The 21,807-nt window shown below is 40.8% G+C and overlaps 1 protein-coding gene across 1 annotated transcript in view; it reads left to right on the top strand.

Moving 5' to 3' along the window:
- The window catches only part of LOC132381132 (semaphorin-3D-like), a 132,612-nt gene that overhangs the window by 7,222 nt on the left and 103,583 nt on the right, over positions 1 to 21,807 (top strand). Inside the window, exon 2 of the mRNA XM_059950396.1 lies at positions 5,177 to 5,298. The gene's annotated coding sequence lies outside the window, so the exon portion shown is untranslated. The remainder of the gene's footprint in view (positions 1 to 5,176; positions 5,299 to 21,807) is intronic.

The raw sequence follows: 21,807 nt of genomic DNA on the forward strand, positions 1-21,807 counted from the left end.
TTCCTGGGATTGATTCAATATAATTTGCAAAAAAAAAAGGATTTTGAGGAACGATGCAAAGAAGTTTTATGATGAGGGTTGCTGGGAGATCCAGATGGTAGAAACAGATTCAAAACAGAATTTGAACAGAGTTAATCAAGTCAGAGAGTTGCACACTATAGAGACTGTCCATTCAGTCCACCAATCAATCTCTGTAGTCCCGTTTACCTGCAGTTTGCGCCGTAGCCTTCTATGCCTTGGCAAATCAAATGGTTGTCTTAAACGTTGTGAGAGTACCTTCCTCCTCCACCTCCACAAGTAGTGCATGGCGGTTTCCTCTACTCTCTGTGTGGAAAAAACCTCCCTCAGATCCCCTCTAAACCTTTAACCTCACCTTGTATCTATGCCCTTTTGTTGTAGACGATCCTGCCAAGGGAATAAAAGAGATTTTTATAGTCAAGCCTGCCGATGGGAAAAGAGATTCCTACTATCTGCTCTATCTATATCACACACAACTTTGTTTAGCTCTGTCAGGTCACCCAGGGCGAAAATAAACCACCCTGTCTAATTTCTCCTAACAACTGAAATGCTCTAACCTCTTCTGTACCCTCTTCAATATCATCATGTCCTTCATGTAGTGCGGTAACTACTTATAGTGTGGAGGAACTGATGTTCGACATGATATCCCAACTCTTCTATGCAACAGACGCTAAAGGCAGGTACAGCAAATGCCACTGTTTCTATTTTGATGTCACTTTTAAGTGTCCCTAGACATCAACACTCGGCTGGGTCCCACCCTATGCCCTACCCTTGATTTGACCTTCTAAAATGCAACACTTCACACTTGTCAAGGTTAAATATCACTGCTCCCTTCAGCTCTCTAGCAGTCAATATTGTGTTATAGCTAAAGACCATCTTCTTTACTACCTGCCACGCCATAAGCTATCAGCTCTTCTGCAAGCCTCCTAAATTCACATCAAATATATCACAACCGGTCCCAGTACTGTTCCTTATAGTGTGTCACTGCACCCAGGCTGCCAATCAGAAAAACGACACTCCACAAATAACTTCTACCTCCTAATACCGAGTTATTTTTGGATCCCATTTGCCTTTCATCTCTTGTTAGTTTAGCATACACTTGAGGATGCAGCTCAGCAAATGGCACTCAAAGGACGTGAAGTAGAGCACAACTGACCTCGCAATGAGATAACATTAATAGATGAGCTAATTTATCTCCTCCTGTGTGGTAACTTACTATGATGCATTTGGACTTGGAAATGTCTGTTGCACAACACTAATCCAAAGGGTATCGGGCTTAGGGTCCAGAAATCTGTTGGACCCTTGTCCATCTCATTCCCTCTCTGCTGATTTTTAAAGTGAGAGTGAACATTTCAGCCACCACACTAAAAACATGGATAAGTGGATAAGAAATGGATAAAGGAGGGAAGTTCTGTAAAGTTACACAGATGCCTATTCTCTGATAAGGAAGGAACAACTCACTGTAAACAGAACTTTCATCTCAGTCAGTTTTACTGCAGCCTTCATAGTTGTGTTTTGTTTCAAATAACTTGAAGCCTTCGAGGAATGTCGGTGCTCATCCAAAAAAATAATATCTGTCCACATAAAATTGCAGATTTTATGGGCTGATTTTTCTTTATTAAGAGAAGAGAGTAATAGGATCCACATGTTGCAAATTCTTCAACCTGTTGATTCAATCTGTTTTTCATTTTGCAACGCACAACTGAAATGAGGAAGCTGTTTAACAATAATCATGAGTAGAACTCCATATGCTAAACTGAGACAAAGTTCACCCACAGGTATTAGTAAACATTGGCAGAGCTACTAAAATGTAAAGTATTTGCTTATGAGCTGAAGTGAGAGCTCTTTACAGAGATGGTTCAATATTAAAGGGTATTTTGTTTTGTGTTCCTGCACTAAATAGTGCCTTATTTATCATAGTGAACTCATATTAAAATGGTAAATAACAAGCAATAATGTAGAGACATCCAAGAGGGCCACGACCTCGTAGTAGGGTTTGGAAGTTTGCTTAAGGTCCTGGAGAGCTATGGTGGCTGGAGTCAGGGCATTCTGCTTCAACTCTTGGTAGGGTTACCCATGCCAAATAGGTGAAAGGGTAGAGGCCTGACTAAGAGTGGTCGACTAGTACTTCCGTTTCAGGGATTCAGATCAGGGCTAACAACCCTGACTGGGCAAAAAAAAAATTGCTATGTAAACACCACTGAAGAATCCTTCTATATCTGTGTGTGACGGTATGGACAGACAGAGATGAAGGACCTTCATTGTGCCCAAAGTGCCAACAGTGTAACAGGCAGTAAGTAATAATGTGGAGTAACACGTTCAAAATGCTGGATGAATGGAAGTGAATGAACAGTTGGTGTTTCAGGCCAAGACCTTTCATCAGAGCTAATTTAAACTTCTTCAGGCTCGGCATCCTGGAAGAGACTTTGCAGTCAGTAGTCCAATCACAAAAGAGAAAATCTGCCGACGCTGGAAATCTAAGCAACACATACCAAATGCTGGAGGAACTCAGCAGGCCAGGCAGCATCTATGGAAATGAGAAAGCAGTCAATGCCTCGAGCCAAGACCCTTCATCAGGACCCATGAAGGGTCTAGGCCCAAAACGTCGACTGCTTACTCTTTTCCACAGATGCTATTTGGCCGGCTAAGTTCCTCCAGCATTTTGTGTGTGTTGCTCCACAAGAGAAAGATACAGCAATGTTGAAAAAAATTAAAAGCCTTTCAAAAATATTTTAAGAACTAAGTAAACCTAAACTAAACGTCAATAAGCACCCTGAAATATTCCTGAGAACCTCACAAAACCGAAACTGACCATTCATTTTAGGTAAAAAAGTCCTGGAAATATTTAGAAATATATACTTAAGTTACCAATCCAGCATTCAAGTCTCACATTGCTGTTCTCTTCCTTTGAAGTAAGAAGAGCAATGGTCCTTCAGTTTCTTCAGACCTGATGCAGGATCTTTGGGAAAGTTCCTTCCATAGATAGTAGAAAATTACCTTAAGTTGTCAGTGTTGCCTGCTTTGTGAGAGATAGCCTACAGTAAGGCTGATCAACACCTCCACCCACTGAACCCCCACTCCACCACAAGCCACCACCATTATGTCAGAGTCACCTCATGTACAGATACTCTTGTGCCTTGCTTTATGGACATACAATCAATCTATGAATATAAGTTACCTTCTGTATTGTATTTATATGTTTTTATTATTATTATGTTCTTTATTTTATTGTTTTTTTTGTGCTGCTTCAGATCCAAAGAAACAATTATTTTGTTTTCCTTTATACTTGCGTACTGGAAATTATATCAGCTAATCTTGAATCTTGCACGGTGAAATGCAACTTCTGAATTCCTATCTTTATGGAGACCAGAACCACTATTGTTAATAGTCCTTCGAGGATGTAAATTTGAATTTATTTAAATCTTGCATCCATCCCACAATGCGAGGGAGTAAAAAAATAAGCAGAGGCAGTGGAGGGGAACGTGTAGACAAATAGTACCTGGAGTGCCAGAAAGTATTTGATAAGGTGCCGTGAAAGAAGTTAGTACACAGAAAGAGCTCATGGTATTGGGATAAGTATTAATATGGATTGGAAACTTCATCATAGAAGACAGTTGACATAAATGAGTCTGTTTCTGGGTAGAAGGATGTAACTAGCCAAGTCCCACACGGATCAGTTTTTGGCCCTCAGTTATGTACTATCTATATTAATGACATGGAGGAGGGGACAGTGTGCATTCAAGTTTGCTGAGAGCACGAACATGCATGGGAGGCAGACTGCAATGAGGATATTTGGGCTCTTCAGCAGGATACAGATGGGTTGTGGGTAGACAAAATCTTGGCATATGGAGTTTAATGTATGAAAACGTGAGGTCATGTAGCAGGTATCAGAAAACTGACCTAAAGGGTAAGACACCATAAATGAGTGGAATATAGAGGGATTTAAGTGTTCTTGTGCATGAAACGCAAGAAGTGAGGATAGGTATATGGACAGGAAAGGAATGGAGGGTTATGGGCTGAGTGCAGGTCGGTGGGACTAGGTGAGAGGAAGTGTTCGGCACGGACTAGAAGGGCCGAGATGGCCTGCTTCCGTGCTGTAGTTGTTATGTGGTTATAAGTGAAGCCAGTGGTTAGAAAGACAAATGTCATATTGGATTAGAAGAGCATTTTTGTGATTGTACAGGGTGTTGGTGAGGCTGACCTAAAATACAGGATTTGATCATCATACTTATTAAAGGATATACTAACACTGGAGGCAGTATGGAAGAGATTCGCTCAGCTAACTCCTGGGATGTAAGCATAGTACTGTCAAGTACAGTTAAAGAAATATATTGGACTTTGAGAGAATGAGGGATGAACGTGTATACAGTTCAAAGGGGATATGAAAAGCCAAATGTTGAGATGTTTCCTCTTGTACAAGAGACTGAAACAAGGAACATGTGTAGCCGAAAGGTAAGAGCTGAGCGTTTAAAAGTAAGTTGTATAATAATTTCTTCTTGCAAAAGGTGGTAACTCTATGGATTTCGCTGTAAGACCATAAGACATAGGAGCAGAATTAGGCCATTAGGCCCATTGAGTCTGTTCTACCATTCTATCATGGCTGATTTATTATCCTTCATGTAACTTTTGATGCCTTGACTAATCAAGAACCTATCAACCTTCACTTTAAATATAATCAGAGACTTGGCTTGCACAGATTCACCACCCTCTGGCTAAAGAAATTCATCCTCCTCTGTTCTAAAGGGATGCTCTTCTATTCTGAGGCTGTGCCTTCTGGTCCTAGACTCGTCCACAATAGGAAACAATTCTCGGAGAGCTGCTGAAGTCAGATCTCAGGGAGTACTTAAAGAAAAGGTAGACAGATTTTATAAATAGTAAGGTATTATAACCTTTTTGGAACTGGCACTGAAGAGGAATTGAGGCCAGAGATAAAGCAATGAGCCAGACTTCAGGAGCCAAGTAGCGTCTTCTTGCCCTTTATTTTCCCCTGTGTGCTCTTGTGCTCTTGGGCAAACTCTTGCTTCTCAAACTTCAAGAAGCAACTTATCTGCCATTTTTTTTTTCAGCAAAGTACAACTGCTTGTTCCTAACCAAAGAACCAGCACAAATAGTGAAGGGTCATTGACATGAAAAATTAACCCTGTTTCTCTCTCCACAGATGCTGCCTGACTTGCTGAATAATTCCACCAGTAATTCCAGCAGCAGAGCACTGGCATGCTAAAGATCAGGGCATGAAGCACTTCACATCTGGCCCCTCTTGGCATGGAATCACTTAAGAAAGTAATCCATCTTTTTTCATTTAGATATGATTACAGACCCTGTGAAACTGGGAAGTGAAATTGGTGATATAATACTCACTGTAATATTTTTAAGTATTTATTTTCATTTAGAGTGCAAACATTGTTTTCTTTAATGCTTTTTGTAATTCTGTCAACTTTCTCTGACTATCAGAGATATTTTGTTATAATTTCTCCAGTGCAATCTGGTCGCTTGATCGCAACCATTGTCCTACAAGTAAATTGTCCAGCAGATGTCACTACAGAGTAACCAGGATCCAGTCATCCTCTGCTCCTGCACTGGCTGGGATCAAATTAACCTCCACAGTGCAATCAACACAGCATTTGAGACAGAAATTATTGAAAAATGTATAATCAGTACCTCAACCAATGTTTTTGACATGTAAAATGGATAGTCATGTTATAAGGTAAATTATTGAAACAGGTCTATGAAATTGCAGAATAAAATTTAACTCAATTTGGACTGAATTCAAGCATTCAGGATAATTGAACAGATGGAGATTATGCATGCACATTGTTCTCCAGCTAAATTACAATGATGATGGACTTATTTGTCTGAATTGATCGCAGCTGCCAACAGAAAAATGTGTGATCTTAAAACGACTGTGGCTTAGCCAAGACTGATAGTTGCTCTGTCGCCAAATATGATCTTGCAGGCAGCTCTGCACGTCAGGAGGATGTGTTGTGTTGTCTTTTCTTTCAGCAGGATGAGGCTCCTTAAAAAGGCACACATTTCCTGTTTGGCCTGGCGCCATGTTTGATGTGTACATCGAACCTTTCGGAAGTCTCCTGATCTTGTGCTTCTTATGTGGAAGCTTTCAGTAAAACACACGACTAATTATTGACCCTGGGGAAAACAGTCAAATGGTTTCAGAGGTATTAACGGCATCTTCTCCGAGGATTCTCACCTTGTCACGGTGGAGGGGGTCGTGAGTTCCCGAGATCCTGAGGTAAATGGAGTTTAGACTTCTGGTGCTTCGATCCTGGTAGGGTCACCCATGGCATTAAGGACAAGGGGGAGGTTCCAGACAAAGAGCGATCCAACCAAGTCATTACTGGTGGAGCTTGCGGAAGATGGTGACACATCTCAATGCCAGTTGTCTTGCTTTCCATGCCAATGGACCCTGACCCCGATTTTTCAAGGATGACATGGTGGCTGCTCCTGCATCAGCCTGCCGACATTAAGCAAAGTCACATACAAGCATTCTCCCTTAAAGGAATCCACCCTTATGTGGATGCTGGATTGGTTTCTATCACTACTTAGTGACCTACCAATCGACAACCCCTTAAGAGAAAGTTATACTCTATCTGAGTGGTCACCCTACCATTAATGACATATTAATTACATGTGTTATTGTATGTGGAGTGTATGATGACTCTGGGCCTGTCCTCACTGGAGTTAAGAAGGATGAGGCGGGGGATCTCTTTGAAACCTAACAAACATCGAAAAGCCTGGATAGAGTGGATGTGGAGGCGATGTTTGCTCTGGAGGTATCTGGGACCAGAGGGCACAGCCTCAGCATGCAGAGATAAGGAGGAATTTCTTTAGCCAGAGTGTGGTGAATCTGTGGAATTCATTGGGATGATGGCTGTGGAGGTCAAGTCAATGGGTATATTTAAAGCAGAGTTTGATAGGTTCTTGATTTATAAAGGAATTAAAGGTTGTGGATGGGATGCAGGAAAATGGGGTTGAGAGGGATGATTAAATCAGCCATGATGGAATGGCAGAGAGGACTTGTTGGGCCAAATAAGCTAATTCTACTCTAATGTCTTATTGTGTTATGCACTTGTATCTGTTTCACATACAACTCACTTAAGGACACTTATACAGACATCATAATTGAGTTAAGAAAAAGATTGAATCTAAACTGAACAGAAAAATCTAGCTAATCCTCTAGGGAGGTATATTTTTCATAGCAAAAGAAAATGTTGGTGAAAGTGGCGTTTCATTGGAAATTCCTGCATATTCTTTAAATAATGGCTCACAGTCTCCTTGGATCAGTCCACCGCCCACACTAAACTGCTGACCTACTTACTAAACCACCACTTACCTTGAGTGGGTGCTCCATCAAGAGCTTCCTCAAGGAAACGGGCTCTGACGTGATTAACCAAGGCCTGAGGATGCAAGGCCTTTGTAGTTTGCAAATCCCTCAGGAATATTCACACTCATGAATAAAAAAACCTATTTTAAATACCACATATCATCAAGAAGTGTTTAAAATTATTTAACAATACAAAAATGTAAATAATTATAATCCAAGAAAATATTTATAACAGCTAAATGTACTTAAATCAACATAATCCATTTAAAGATGTTCACTTCCTGAAGCCTAATTTACTTTTTTCCATCTGGTTCTCTGAATGAAGTCATCCAGTCTGTATTTTCCCTAAACTGTATTTTCCCAGCTATTTCACAGTTTTATTGGTGGGAAAACAGTAGAAATTCACATTTTACCACAGGCATTGATTAGGAACCCAGCATTATGGCACAGCAGACTTCAAAGTGTCTGAAAGTTCTGAAATTGTTGGCAGCTATGGAGTGCTGTGTGCAACAAGTGGCTTTTGTTATGGAAATTATAGATTATCCCACTTGTCAGGTAGTGAATTAAGTTTCTTTTGCAAATTATCACAACTGTATTCTTTGGATGGCTCTGTCTGGAACCTCCTCCTTTACCTTAATGCCATGGGTGAACCTATCGTGGCTAAGGTCCACACGACATTGCTCTCGAGATTTCAGCGTGACAAGGTGACGATCCTTGGAGAAGCTGCAATGCAAAAGTCGAAAGACTACATCAAGTGTTGGAAGTGTGAAATAACATCAGAAACCATTACAGACAGACAACAGAGCAGTCAGCATAGAGAAAAAGAAAACACAATAAAATCTGGTGTGACCTTTCATCCGATACTTGTGCATATTAAGACCAATGCCATAGGAGCACAGTTAGACCATTCAGCCCATCCTGTTTGCTCTGCTTGATGTATTACCATGAAAGAAACAAAAATATCCCTCTACGTTTATATTACCATCTTGATTTTTGCCAAGAATTTCTTTGTAATAATAACAGCCTGGTATTAGGGTTGATGAAATGGCTAAGGTGTTGGAAAATCATCCCGCTGCTCTGGATTGGTCTTTGCTGGTGTCATCATCAAGAGTGGAGTCAACACCTAGGCTGCAAGTTGTGATGGTTCTCTCCCAGATGTTGGCCAAAACTTCCATAATTTATTATCTGAATGCATTTCCTGTCGTGTAATTTTTTCTCAATATGCCCTGTTAATGGTTCAATGGTTCAATTTAATATCAGAGGGTGTATACAGTATATAACCTGAAATTCTTACTCTTTGTGGACATTCACAAAACAGAGAGAAAAAAAACACAAGAAATGAATGACAGAGAAATATTACAAACCCAAAGCCCCCTCTCGCTTCCCACGCTCAAGCATCAACCCTCCCCCCACTTGCTCCAGCAAAAGCCCCAAATCACCACTCACCATACAAGCGATAGCTGGCCCCCCAGAGACCCTGATCTACAGTCTGTCAAAAACTATTGTCCATCCCAACACTTGGCCATCTCAGACAGGCTCTCTCTCTCTCTCTCCAGAGAGATATCACTCCTGCCACAGCAGAAGGGGAGGCCAGCAGCTCTGTTTTTCAATGTTACAATCTGCAGCAAGTTTCCCCAACACAGAGCCAGCAGTCACTCATTCAGAATAGAGAAAGAGAGAGAGGAGAGAGAGATTACTGGAGTGCAGAGGCTTCTGACAACTGCGGACACTGCTTCAATGTTTCGATCTCCCGCAACACTTCAGTTGGCGGCATTGGTGAGGAATCGGGTCATTCAAGGGCCTGCACCCCGAAGGCGCGTGTCCTCCAAGCTGCTCCTGGAGATACCAAAGGGCCAGGCTGCTTGGCCAGTTTTGAAAGTGAGAACTCACAGCCTGTGAAGAACAGAGATTGAGTGCAAATGTAGATTATGGGCTCTAACAGGACCCCAGCCACCTTGACGTGGGGAAAATAGGGACATCGGATCAGTAGATTTAAATTTTTTTGTAGATAAACTGAAAGAAGTAACCCAGGTCCACAAATTCCTCTGGAACCAACTTTAGCTTCTCCCAGATGGATTGATTTCCTGATCTGTATTTCACTGGCGCAGAGACATCTTCACCAATTCTTCATCGTTCTTTTTCTGAAAATCTCAAATACATTGGACATGGTTTGACTGTATGTATTTCCTACCCATAAAGCTTTGTGTCCTGTTTTCAATTTAATTTTACCAAAACTGGTTTGCTTTAACTTCTGAAGTTTGTGCTCATTGAGATACATGGATGTTCCTAAATAATAAAGCACAGTAAAAAGCAAGCTTTTCATACAATTTTCAGCAAAACACTATACATTTCCTCTTCTTTTACAGCTTTTGATTTTGCTGCAAAAAATACTTTTGCTTTGTTAACTTGGGACTCCACAGATGATTCAAAGTACATCAAAAGCTGTAACATGTTGAGCTTTTCCATAACAACTCTGAATCCAGACTGTACTTTGCTTTTGAAAACATTCCAAGCAAATTTCATCTGCTGTTCCATATCGTACACAGTTTTATCCTCCATTCGTGCAGTAAATTTCTGTTATTATCATTTGTTACTCCTTGCTAGCATTTCTGTCATGTTTTTGAGTCCACTTATGTTTTAGCTCATTTACCTGATGACTAACATATTGAATTTTTCCATTGACCATTCCTGTTTGAACTTCTGCCGTCCTTTTACAGCAATTCATTTTCACTTTTGTTATGAAATTTCAGCTGGTGCTTTGTCTTGATTTATATGAATGATTTGTTCTCAGGACGATTAGACATTACAGTGCAAAACAGTCAAAAAATTACCAAATACATTACAGAAAGTATTCTCGCTTCTAACAAAGGTTTTCATTAACTTATGACAAGCAGACCTTGCTGGCAAGCCTATTATTAGGCATAGGGCACTACAGTAGTGCAATGGTTAGAGTGACAATATTACAGCTCGAGGTATCTGTGGTGATGTACCAGTACATGATTGGACAGAGTACTGAGCATGCGCAGATTTGCTAGAATGTTCCAGCACGTGGCTGGGTTAAGACATGTTTGTTTATTACTGTAAATAAAAGTTCTCTAATTCTTCCAGAATGTGATTCTTCATTGTTGACGCAGGGTACATTTAAACAGAAGTAACATAACATGGTGCCAGGAGTGGTTCTGGAAGAATGACATAGGAGAATCGAGTTTTGAAGATAATCGAAAAAAAGAAAAAATTTTGAACTGTAGACAGTAAAATGGAAGGGTAACAACTCCCATCAAAACTTCAGCTGACTGGCAATGTAGCTGAGAACTGGAGGATATTCAAGCAACAGTTTGAACTGTACATACCGGAGTTCGATTATGAAGAAAGATCGTAAAAAAACAAAGTTGCGTTTTTGCTCCGTGTAATCAGGAATGAAGTGGTAGAGGTATATAATAATTTTGTCTTTGAAGATGGAGATAATTTCAATTTAAAATCAATAATGGACAGCTTTGAAGTATTTTGTATACCTAAGTGCAACTTAACGTATGAGCGATATAATTTCTTCATATGTGCGCAGAGAGCTGCTGAAACAATTGATCAGTATGTTACGGAGTTAAGAAAGCGTAGTAGAACATGTGAGTTTGGATTGCTCACGGACTCTCTCATTAAAGATAGAATTGTTTGTGGCATTTGAGATAATGCTATGAGAGAAAGGCTGTTGAGAGAGCAAGATTTAAATTTTGAAAAAGCTTTGGTGCTTTGCAAAGCTTCTGTGACCGTGACGTTGCAGGTTGAAGAGCTTTTTGTCAAAAACTGCAATGTAAATGCTGTAAAAAAATGCGAATATATCAAGAAATATAATAATACGTTGGCAAAATCGACAGAGTGAGACAGCATTTGAAAGAAAAAAGTCATGTGTGCAGGAACATTGTGGATTTTCGCCTGCTCAGCACATTATTGGTCGCCATTTGAGATCCAGTCTGCCAATAAATGAGAGCCTTCTGAGAACAGAGGAAGGTGAACAAGTGAAAGGATGGAAAGATGAACACAAAGCAACGCAGAAAACATACCTTGACAGATGTTCTCGTCCATTTCCTGAACTGTACCAAGGAGATGAATTGAGGATACAAGACAAAATGAACACATGGGCACAGAAAGCTATGAAATCTAGGTGTTCTTGTACATCAATCACTGAAAGTAAGCATGAAGGTACAGCAGGCAGTGAAGAAAGCTTATGGCATGTTGGCTTTCATAACAAGGGGAATTATGAGTGTAATATAGGAGCAAAGAGGTCCTTCTGCAGTTGTACAGGGCCCTGGTGAGACCCCACCTAGAGTACTGTGTTCAGTTTTGGTCTCCAAATTTGAAGAAGGACATTCTTGCTATTGAGTGAGTGCAGTGTAGGTTCACGAGGTTAATTCCTGGGATGGCAGGACTGTCATATGGTGAAAAATTGGAGCGACTGGGTTTGTATACACTGGAATTTAGAAGGGTGAGAGGGGATCTGATTGAAACATATAAGATTGTTAATGGATTGGACATGCTAGAGGTAGGAAACATGTTCCTGATGTTGGGGGAGTCCAGAACCAGAGGCCACAGTTTAAGAATAAGGGATAGGCCATTTAGAATGGAGTTGAGGAAAAACTTTTTCACCCAGAGAGTTGTGGATCTATGGAATGCTCTGTATCCGAAGGCAGTGGAGGCCAATTCTCTGGATGCTTTCAAGAAAGAGTTAGATAGAGCTCTTAAAGATAGTGGAGTCGAGGGATATGGGAGAAGGCGGGAACGGATACTGATTGTGGATGATCAGCCATGAATGGCAGTGCAGGCTCAAAGGGCCGAATGGCCTACTCCTGCACCTATTGTCTATTACTTGAAGAAGTATAACCCAGATCATACATGGTGCAAACAGAAGAAAGATCAATGCTAAGAAGAAATCGCAAAGACCTCAAGAAAGAGCCACCTTCAGAGTTTCAGTTAACTGATGCAGACCAGGCAAAACATGAAAATAACAATGAAACACAAGAACTGTGTGAACCACTTCGAAGGTCTACTTGTGTTCGTAAACCCCCAGAGAGACTATTAGAGACATGTTAAATTATGTATTTATTTTGATTAATGTTGCTAATTGTTTTCTTTTTAAGGAAAGGAAGATGTGGTGATATCATGTGTCACGTGTCAGAACGTGATTAGACCGAGTTGTGAGCATGCGCGGAACTGACAGAATGATCGAGAAGCTTGTATGGCTGTTGCTGTTGCACGGTTGCTGTTTGGTGTTAAATAAAAGTTCTAGTTATGTTCTTCCAGAATATGTGTCTTTATGAGTAACCCACGGTACATATAAAGAACACGACAGCATCAGAGTTCAGAGTTCAATTCCAGCACCGTCTATAAAGTCCTTGTATGTTCATCCCATGACTGTGTGGGTTTCCCCTGGGTTCTCTGATTTCCTCCCACAGTCCAAAGATGTACTGGCAAGCAGGTTAAATAGTCATTGTAAATTGTCCTGTGATGAGGCGAGTGATCACCTAACCATAAAGTAGCTGATTGCATAAGAGCTAAATTACAGCAGCCATTTTTTCTGAATTGATTAAGTTATAGATTCATACAGAATAGAAACAGGCCACTCTGTCCAATAGAAGCAAATTGACCAGCAACCGTCCATTTACACTAATTGTACATGAATCCCATTGTTTTATTCTACTCTCGTTCTCACCAACTCCCCACAGATTCTGCCACTAGCATACACATTACAGGCAATTTATACAGCCAATTAAACAATCTCGCTGCAGTATCCAAGATGGCACTGACAATATATGGTGATGATTTATGGGCATCTCACAAAACTACAGGATATACTTCTTCTGAACTATGATCATTAAAATACAATCACTGCAATCCACAACTTATATTTTCCGTTTAAGCAAAGTACTTTTGAAACATCTGCTCTGAGCAAACTAGTGATTTTATGATCTCCTGAAGAATTCAGTGAACTTGAATCTCTGGAATCAAGTACAGCACCTTGAAGACGAAGGCTGGCCATTACTGGGGCGGGCTCCAAGCCAGATGGAAGTGTTGAGGCCCATGAGCAGAAAACAAATCAGTACTCATCCCCATTACTCTGTGCCAGTCAAGATTCCCAACTGAGCCTGTCCCATCTGTTTGCGTTTGACTAGTCTACCTCTCACCCTAGTTCACCTGGACAATATAAACACCTATACTGTATCAGGTTTCTGTTCCTCGACTATAGATCAGTGTTTAGAACCATAGAAAAACTACAGCACAGTACAGGCACTTTAGCCCACAAAGCTGTGCCGAACATGACCTTATCTAGGGTTACCCATAGCTCTCTATTTTTCTAAGCTCCATGTACCTATCCAGGAGTCTCTTAGAAGGCCCTATCGTTTCCACCTCCACCTCTGCTGCCAGCAGCCCATTCAATGCATTCACCGTTCTCTGCATAAAGCTTAACCCTGACATTTCCTCTGTACCTACTTCCAAGCATCTTAAACTGAGCCCTCTCATGCTAGCCATTTCAGACCTGAAAAGGCCTCTGACTATCCACACGATCAATGCCTCTCATCATCTTGTACACCACTATCAGGTCACCTCTCATCCTCCGTCACTCCAAGGAGAAAAGGCCGAGTTCACTCAACCTATTCTCATAAGGCATGCTCCCCAATCCAGGCAACATCCTTGTAAATCTGCTCTGCACCCTTTCTATGGTTTCCACATCCTTCCTGTAGTGAGGCGACCAGAACTGAGCACAGTACTCCAAGTGGGGTCTGACCAGGGTCAGATGAACCATCCTACTAACCCATGCTTCCAAGTTCCTGCCTGATAGCCTCATGTTTCCCCTTTCTCCAATTAAATGTTTCTCTAACTTGTCTGTTCCTGTCCCTCTCCAATGCTATGACAAAGGAGATAGAATTGCAATCACTATCTCCAAAATGTTCTCCCACTGGGAGACCTGACAGCTGACCAGGTTCATTTCCCAATACCAGATCAAGTACAGCCTCTCCTCTTGTAGGCTTATCTACATATTGTGTCAAGAAACCTTCCTGAACACACCTAACAGGCTCCACCCCATCTACACCCCTCACTCTAGAGAGATGCCAATCAATATTTAGGAAATTAAAATCTCCCACTACAACAACCCAACTATTATTATTAGTCCTTTCCAGAATCTGTCTCCCTATCTGCTTCTCGATGTTTAACACCTTCTTTCTCAGAGTCTTGATCGATAAGCTGGCCTTTGTACCACACTCTGCAATTAGATCCTTGAATTCCTAACTGGAACCTTGAATTCTTAACAATAAGACCACAATTTGTGCAACCTGGTAGTAATATTTCCTACTCGCTGATGATCAATACTGGGGCACCTCGGGGGTGTGTGCTTAGCCCACTGCTCTACTCTCTCTAAACCCATGAGTCTGGGCTATGCCATCTATAAATTTGCTGACGATACAACCATTGTTGGAAGAATCTCAGATGGAGACGAGAGGGTGTACAGGAGCTTGATATACCAGCTAGTTGAGTGGTGTTGCAGCAACAACCTTGCACTCAATGTCAGCAAGACCAAAGGGCTGATTGTGGACCAGAAAGGATAAGATGAGGGAGCACAAACCAATCCTCATAGAGGAATCAGGTGTGGAGAGAGTGAGCAGTTTTCAAACTCCTGGGAAATCTCAGAGGATCTAATCTGTACCCAAAATATTGATGCAGCTGCAATGGGGATACAACAGCAGCTATATTTCATTAGGAGTCTGAGGAGATTTGGTTTGTCACCTCAAAAACACTAAAAACTTCTACAGAAGTACCATGGCGTTCTGACAGGCTGCTTCACCCTCTGGTATGGGTATGATGGGAGGGGGTGTAACTGCACAGGATCGAAAGGAGCTACAGGAAGTCTTTAAATTAGTCAGTGCTCTCTCGGGTACTAGCCTCCGTAATATCCAGGACATTTTCAAGGAGAGGGGCCTCAGAAAGGCGGCGTCCATTATTAAGGACCCCCATCACCCAGTACATGCCCCCTTCTCGTTGGTACCGTCAGGAAGGAGGTACAGAAGCCTAAGGGCACATACTCACCAATTCAGAAACAGCTTCTCCCCCTCTGGCATACGATTCCTAAATGGACATTGAACCCATGAACACTACCTCACTTTTTTTTTAATATTATTTCTGTTTTCACACTATTTTAAATTTAACTCTTCCATATGCATATATTTGCTGTAACTGACTTACTTTGTTTTTCTATTCCATCCTGTATGCATTGTACTGCTGCCGCTAAGGTAATAAATTGCACGACACATGCCAGTGATAATAAACCTGATTCTGAATCTCATTCTTCTTGCTGTTGCCACCGGGTGGGAGGGGCAGGAGTCTTGGGTCCCACAACATTACAAACAGGATCAGTTGCTGCCTGCAGCCATTGGGCTCCTGGACTAGATCCATTTGCCTCAGTACTGAACTGACTCCGCAGACTGTGGACTCACGTTCGGGGACTCTATGTGTTATTTGGTTACTTTTTTGCACATTGGATCTTTGTTGTGCATGGGTTTTTGTGGATTCTAACTGTACTTCTTTATTTTCCTGTGCGTTCCTGCAGGAAAATTAATCTCAGTGTTGTATATGGTATCGTTGTTGTTTGTTGTCCCTTTTCGTGCCTTGTGGTGCTTTGGGGAACATTTCTGCCGGTTCCATAGCATTCGACTATTTTTTACGAGGCCGAGTTGCTAGCTCAATGCTCAAACTAGAACCAATGGAAAGCATGTAAAGAGCCAGCTGGTTTTGAATTTGGGACCATTCTTCTCAAAGTCCAGTGCTCTTGCCGCTACCCCACTGGTCGGCATTGTATACATTACCTATTGCTGATTACTCCACTGGCATTTTGGGCTGCAAATAAGCTCCTCCATCTCTCTTTGTCCTTGGCCATTCAGATGCTGAAGGATTCTTTATTGTTGTTTCCACAACAACTTTGCTTTACCAGTCAGGGTTGTTAGCTCTGAGCTGAACCCCCAAATCCGGGGGACCAGTGGACCATTCTCAGTTTGGCCTTTACCCTTTGACCTGTCTGGCATGGGTGACCCTACTAAGAGCCAAAGAATAAAACCCTGACTCCAGCCAGCATAGCTCTCCATGTCATTGAGGCACTCAAGCCTCCAAACCATGGTAAGGCTGTGGTCCTCTTGGAGGATGTGGTATACATACTCCGATAATAAATTTACTTTGAACTTTTGAACTTTGATCTTTGTGGGATGAAATTGGAGCACTTGGAGGAATTTCGCCTGGTCTCAGCGAGAACATACAAACTCCATACAGAGCACAGTGGATATCAGAAATGAACCCAGTCACTGGGGGACTATAGGATAGTGGCTCCACTAGCTGGGCCACCAAGTAGACGGTTCAGATGAAAATAAAAGTCAGAAATGATTCATTTCAATTTATGTTTAGAGATTTCAAGAGCCTGAGACAACAAGTCATCTCCAGTTACTGTGTTTCTGTATACAGCACTGCAAGTAAGTGTAAACATTGTGAGAACTGGGCAGTGTGTGTCAGGGTGATACTTCCAGGCACGTTTACATAACCGAGATAAGATATGAAATTACAATCGGAGCTGTTTCAAGAAAAGGCATTTTAATTTTATGGTACTTTACAAAGTGCTTTATTTTAGGCCATTGTGAATTTCAAAACTGCTATAGAAATACCAGTCTTTATGTTAATGAATGGCAATATGAGTCTTAGGCTCAATTTGAGATCGGGTAGTGAGAGAAATAAAAGATGCACAATAACGTTAAACCACTAATCTATTTATTCAGTGCTTGAGGGAACTTAAGCAATACATTACTTATCTAACGTAATGTCCGTCCTGAGTCTGCTGTAGATCGCCTTCGTTTCCTCTTCTATCCTCGACACTGCTCACAATATGCACCGGTGGCGAAGCCCCTCAGTAAGTCGTGAAGTGGTTGTGTTTGCCCCCAGTTGTGTTTCTTCTAGGAGGAAGGGGTACCTCACCCCTTGTACAAACAAGTTCTCCTTCCCCACAGGTTGCCACTGAGACAAATGAGTTCCATGATATAGTAAATTTGGCAAAGCATGTCTAACTGTGTTCCACAATTCGTGTTCCAACAAGCTCAGGTCAGTGGCATAGCAGCTGCATAAAATATTCACCCACTGATTGGCTTTACATTTTATCAAAGCAGACGTTGGATTCAAACTCTTCATCAGAATCAGGTTTAATATCACTGGCATATGTCATGAAATTTGTTGTTATGTGACAGCAGTACATTGAAATATGTAATAATAAAAGCTAAATCACAGTAAAATTATATATCATTTAAAAAAGGTTAAATTAAATAAGTGCGGTAATGTTCATGGGTTCAATGTCCATTCAGAACTCAGATGGCAGAGGAAAAGAAGCTGTTACTAAATCATTGAATGTGTGCCTTCATGCTCCTGTGCCTCCTCCTGATGGTAGCAATGAGAAGAGGGCATGTCCTGGATGATGGATGCCGCCTTTTCTAGGCATCGCTCCTTGAAAATGTCCTGGATGCCGCAAATGGAAAAAGCAAACTAACTTCCCTTCCAACACCTAAGGATTTACACCTTCTGCTTTCCTACCCAATGCTTCCCGTCCCACTTTAGTTACCTTGACATCCTGAGGCAACTCATAAAGAGCATACAGAAAAGTTTCAGAGAGAATGAAGTGGTATTTACGTAAAGTTCATAACCCCATGGAACCCTAAAGCTCTTCACAACCAACAAACTGTTATTTTTCAATATGAGTGAATGCTGCAATCAATTCAGAAATTATGTATTAATTAAAAAATTATTGGGGTTACTTACATGAGGAAAGTAGCCAATAATATTTGAATTAATATACACAAAGTGTTGAAGGAACTCAACAAGTCAAGCAGCATCTATTGATAGGGTCAAACAGTTGCCATTTTGGGCTGAGACCCTTCATCGGGATTGGAAAAGAAACAGGAAGAAACCAGAATAAGAAGATGGGGGGAATTACTGGGTTTAGAAAATTGATGTTCATGTCATCAGGTTGGAGGTTACGCAGACAGTTTCACAAATTTCCCATAATTTCTTCCCACTCCCCTTCTCAATTTTTCTAATCCCCATTGATTCCTCTCTTAACCCATCTCTTCTCACATACCCCTCCTTCCCTTTCTTCATGGTCCACTGTCCTCTCCGATCAGCCCTTCACCTCTTCTACCTACCACTTCCCACCAGCTTCTAACTTTATCCACCTTCCCCTACCCACGCATCTTCCCCCTCACCCAGTTCCACTTACCATCTGCCATCTTGTACTTCATCCCCTCCTCCACCATCTTATTCTGGCTTCTTCCCCCTTCCTTTCTAGACCTGATGAAGGGTCTCAGCCCAAAACATCGACTGTTTATTCTCCTCCACTGATGTGTGTGTGTGTGTGTGTGTGTTGCACGAGATTTCCAGCATCTGCAGAATCTCTTATTAATAATATTTTAATGATTTTTTTTGATTGAGCAACAAAAGAATCACACCTAATCTATTTTCTAGGAGATTGTTTATTAGTGTTCTGGGGGAACAGAGCCTCATTTCAGTTTCTTACCTAAAATGTTATATCCTGACTGTATAGACTTCCCTCAGCACTTCATTTACTGGCTTAAGTGCTCAAATTACTGAAAAGGGAGCTTACATCCGCAGTTTTCTGAATATGAGGCAATAGTGCAAGTTAAGCCATGGCTAGTCCACTGGAGACAATAGAGGCAAAATGGGGAACATGGGCTCCCATTGAACCAAAATGTCCTGTTGTTCTCCGTCTTTGTCAATATAGATATTTTTATTTGTTTCATGATTTTCTCACTATCTCTTCAATGATTTAATTTGTGAACATTTCATTTGGCTCAATTGGTCTAACAAGGAATATTTTCAGCCAAGTACATAATTCTAAGGCTTTTCATACAGTATCACTTTATCATAAAGTTCCAAGGATACATAGAAATTATTGCTATTCTCAATTAACTCCAATTCCAATCGAATCATTTTGTTTCAACAGCATTCTTTAACCTTTTATAACTCAAATACTTGTCAAACAACTTAAGTGGAGGATGCAGACATGTTAATAAAGAATGCCGATTCATAAGCACAGACAGATAAACAAAAAGCTGCTCCCTTCGCTCTTGTTTTGGAAAGAAAAGACAGACTGATTGCCAGGTATCTACATACTTGCTCTCTGTAAACACAGAAATTACCTCACACACAGTCATTGCAGAGTACGGCTCAGGTCTGGGTCACAGTTTGGTAAAAAAAAATTAAGTTTAATAAAATTAGCTTTCTCCATTAAACAACTCTGGTTAACCTCAATCATGTGAAAAATAGTGTCAGCTGTGGGCTACCGGAGTAGCTAATCCAGCAGTGTATAAATCTGCCCCAACACCAGGCTGCAGTTTAATTGCCTGAAATCACTAATGCTCTCAGCACTTCCTTAAGAGGAAAGAATATCTTGGGGAATAATTTCTGCCACCAACCCCTCTCGATTGGCAATGGCTTTACTTGGAAGACATAATACAAATAGAGGTTGATACTGAAAGGTACTACATAAAGTACTGGACGATAAATAAACAGGTTTAATTATCACTGACATATGTTATGAAATTTGTTGTTTTGCAGCAGCAGTAAAGTCCAATACATAAAAAAATACTATAAGTTACGATAAGGTATATATAAAATAGTAAACAAATAATGCAAAAAGATTGAAAACTAGTGAGGTAAACAGGTTTAAGAGGGAAATAGGTTTTGCATGGATATTTCAGCATTTAGTCCCTTACATCTGTGCAATTTTTGTAAAAGTTGTTTTACTAAACGTGGGTGCCATTGGCTGAGCCTGAATTTGTGACCTACTCTAATTGGCTTTGAGAATGTTTCAATTCTGTGACCCTCAGCTTGGGTCACTTTTCCATTCTGTATTTTTCTGGTTAGAAAATAGTGTGGGAGGCAATGTGAAAGTTGGTTGAGAGAAGGGATTATGGTGTAATGGTGATAAATGGGGAGAAAGAAATAAAAGCTTTAAACCAAAGAAGGCTGGAAATGCTAATTCCTGAAAAGGTTTTATTTCAGTCTTGGTTTATAGTGAAATCCAAGCTGACAGCAGTTTGCCTTCATAACCTAACATTTTGTTTGGGCTGAAAAGTCAGGTCATCTCTGTAATGACTACCAGACTTCTTTTAATTGATACCCATCCCAGTCAATAGACCTTAAGACCACAGTTTCTGGAAATTCATTCCTTGGCTGGTGAATTGATTAAATAGATTTCTCCAATGGTAAGTTCAGATGCAAATTTAAATTCTTTGGAAGATTTAAAGATTTAGAAACAGACATCAACTTTTAGAAACAGCCGTATAACAGAAAACTGAAATTCTGAAAATAACATGCATTTTCATGACAGGTAAATTTAAGTAGTTTATTTCTATAATTTACATGTCAGCTCAATATGACGTTTGTAATAACTATATGAATATATACTGATTGTTTTATCAGTCTGTGAGTCTGTGTTTAAGATGAGTATACCAGAGATACAGATGTGAAGTGTGTTTTCTCAGGATACAGCGAGAGGTGCTAGAGAATTTCATGAAAGCTAAAAGAATGTAAATGCAGGAAATCAGAAATAAAAGCAGGAAACACATAATAGGTCAGGCGGCAACTGTGAACAGAGAAGCAATTAAAGTTTCAAATCTGAGATCATTTGTCAGAATTGGGAAAGAGAAAAAAATCAAGTAACAGAAGGTGCCATCTCCTCTTTTTTTTAATTCAATAGAAGATGGGACCTGTGAACAATGCTACCACGGTGACATTCTCCAGATGGTCACTTCTCTTACATCTTCTTTTTCTTTTAAATATGATTCTGGTACTTTTGGAGCCTGAGAGCTAAAGTTTGATGTTGTGTTTTCTGGCCAATTGAGCAATCTGGTGGCTTGCTATCCCGGAGAAGATTCTGGGAGGAAAATGGCCATGAGCCCAAGAAGCCTAGAGATGGGGGCACGAGCCCAACATCAACTTCACTTCTAGCTGATCTCATCAATTAAAGTGATGAGAAAGATTGAAATATAGAGGCAAGTATGAAAGGCAAGTGAGTGTTCAGAGCTGTCTCCCAATCCCCTGATCATTGCTGCCAGAGGAAGGTGTCTGTGTGTATGGTCTGTCTTTCCTTCTCACTCAGTGCTGCCAAGGGAAGATCCCTGCCTTCTCTCTCTCTCTCACTCTCTCTTTCTCTCTCCCCCCCACTTCCCTCCTGCGATGCTGTCGGAGGATGGTACGAAGTTCTGGGTCTGAGATATATGGACTGGTCGCTCCTTTTTCTGTTGCTGTGATTTTGAATCGGGTGGCCTGCAATAGTGAACACTGAGCTTAACTGAATATGGACTCTTTCAATTTTGTTTTATATTCTGGGTTTTTTGTTCATTTTTACTTGTTGCTGT

The sequence above is a fragment of the Hypanus sabinus genome, chromosome 25 (genome assembly GCF_030144855.1).
Source record: "Hypanus sabinus isolate sHypSab1 chromosome 25, sHypSab1.hap1, whole genome shotgun sequence".
In the NCBI taxonomy this organism is placed as follows: Eukaryota; Metazoa; Chordata; class Chondrichthyes; order Myliobatiformes; family Dasyatidae; genus Hypanus; species Hypanus sabinus.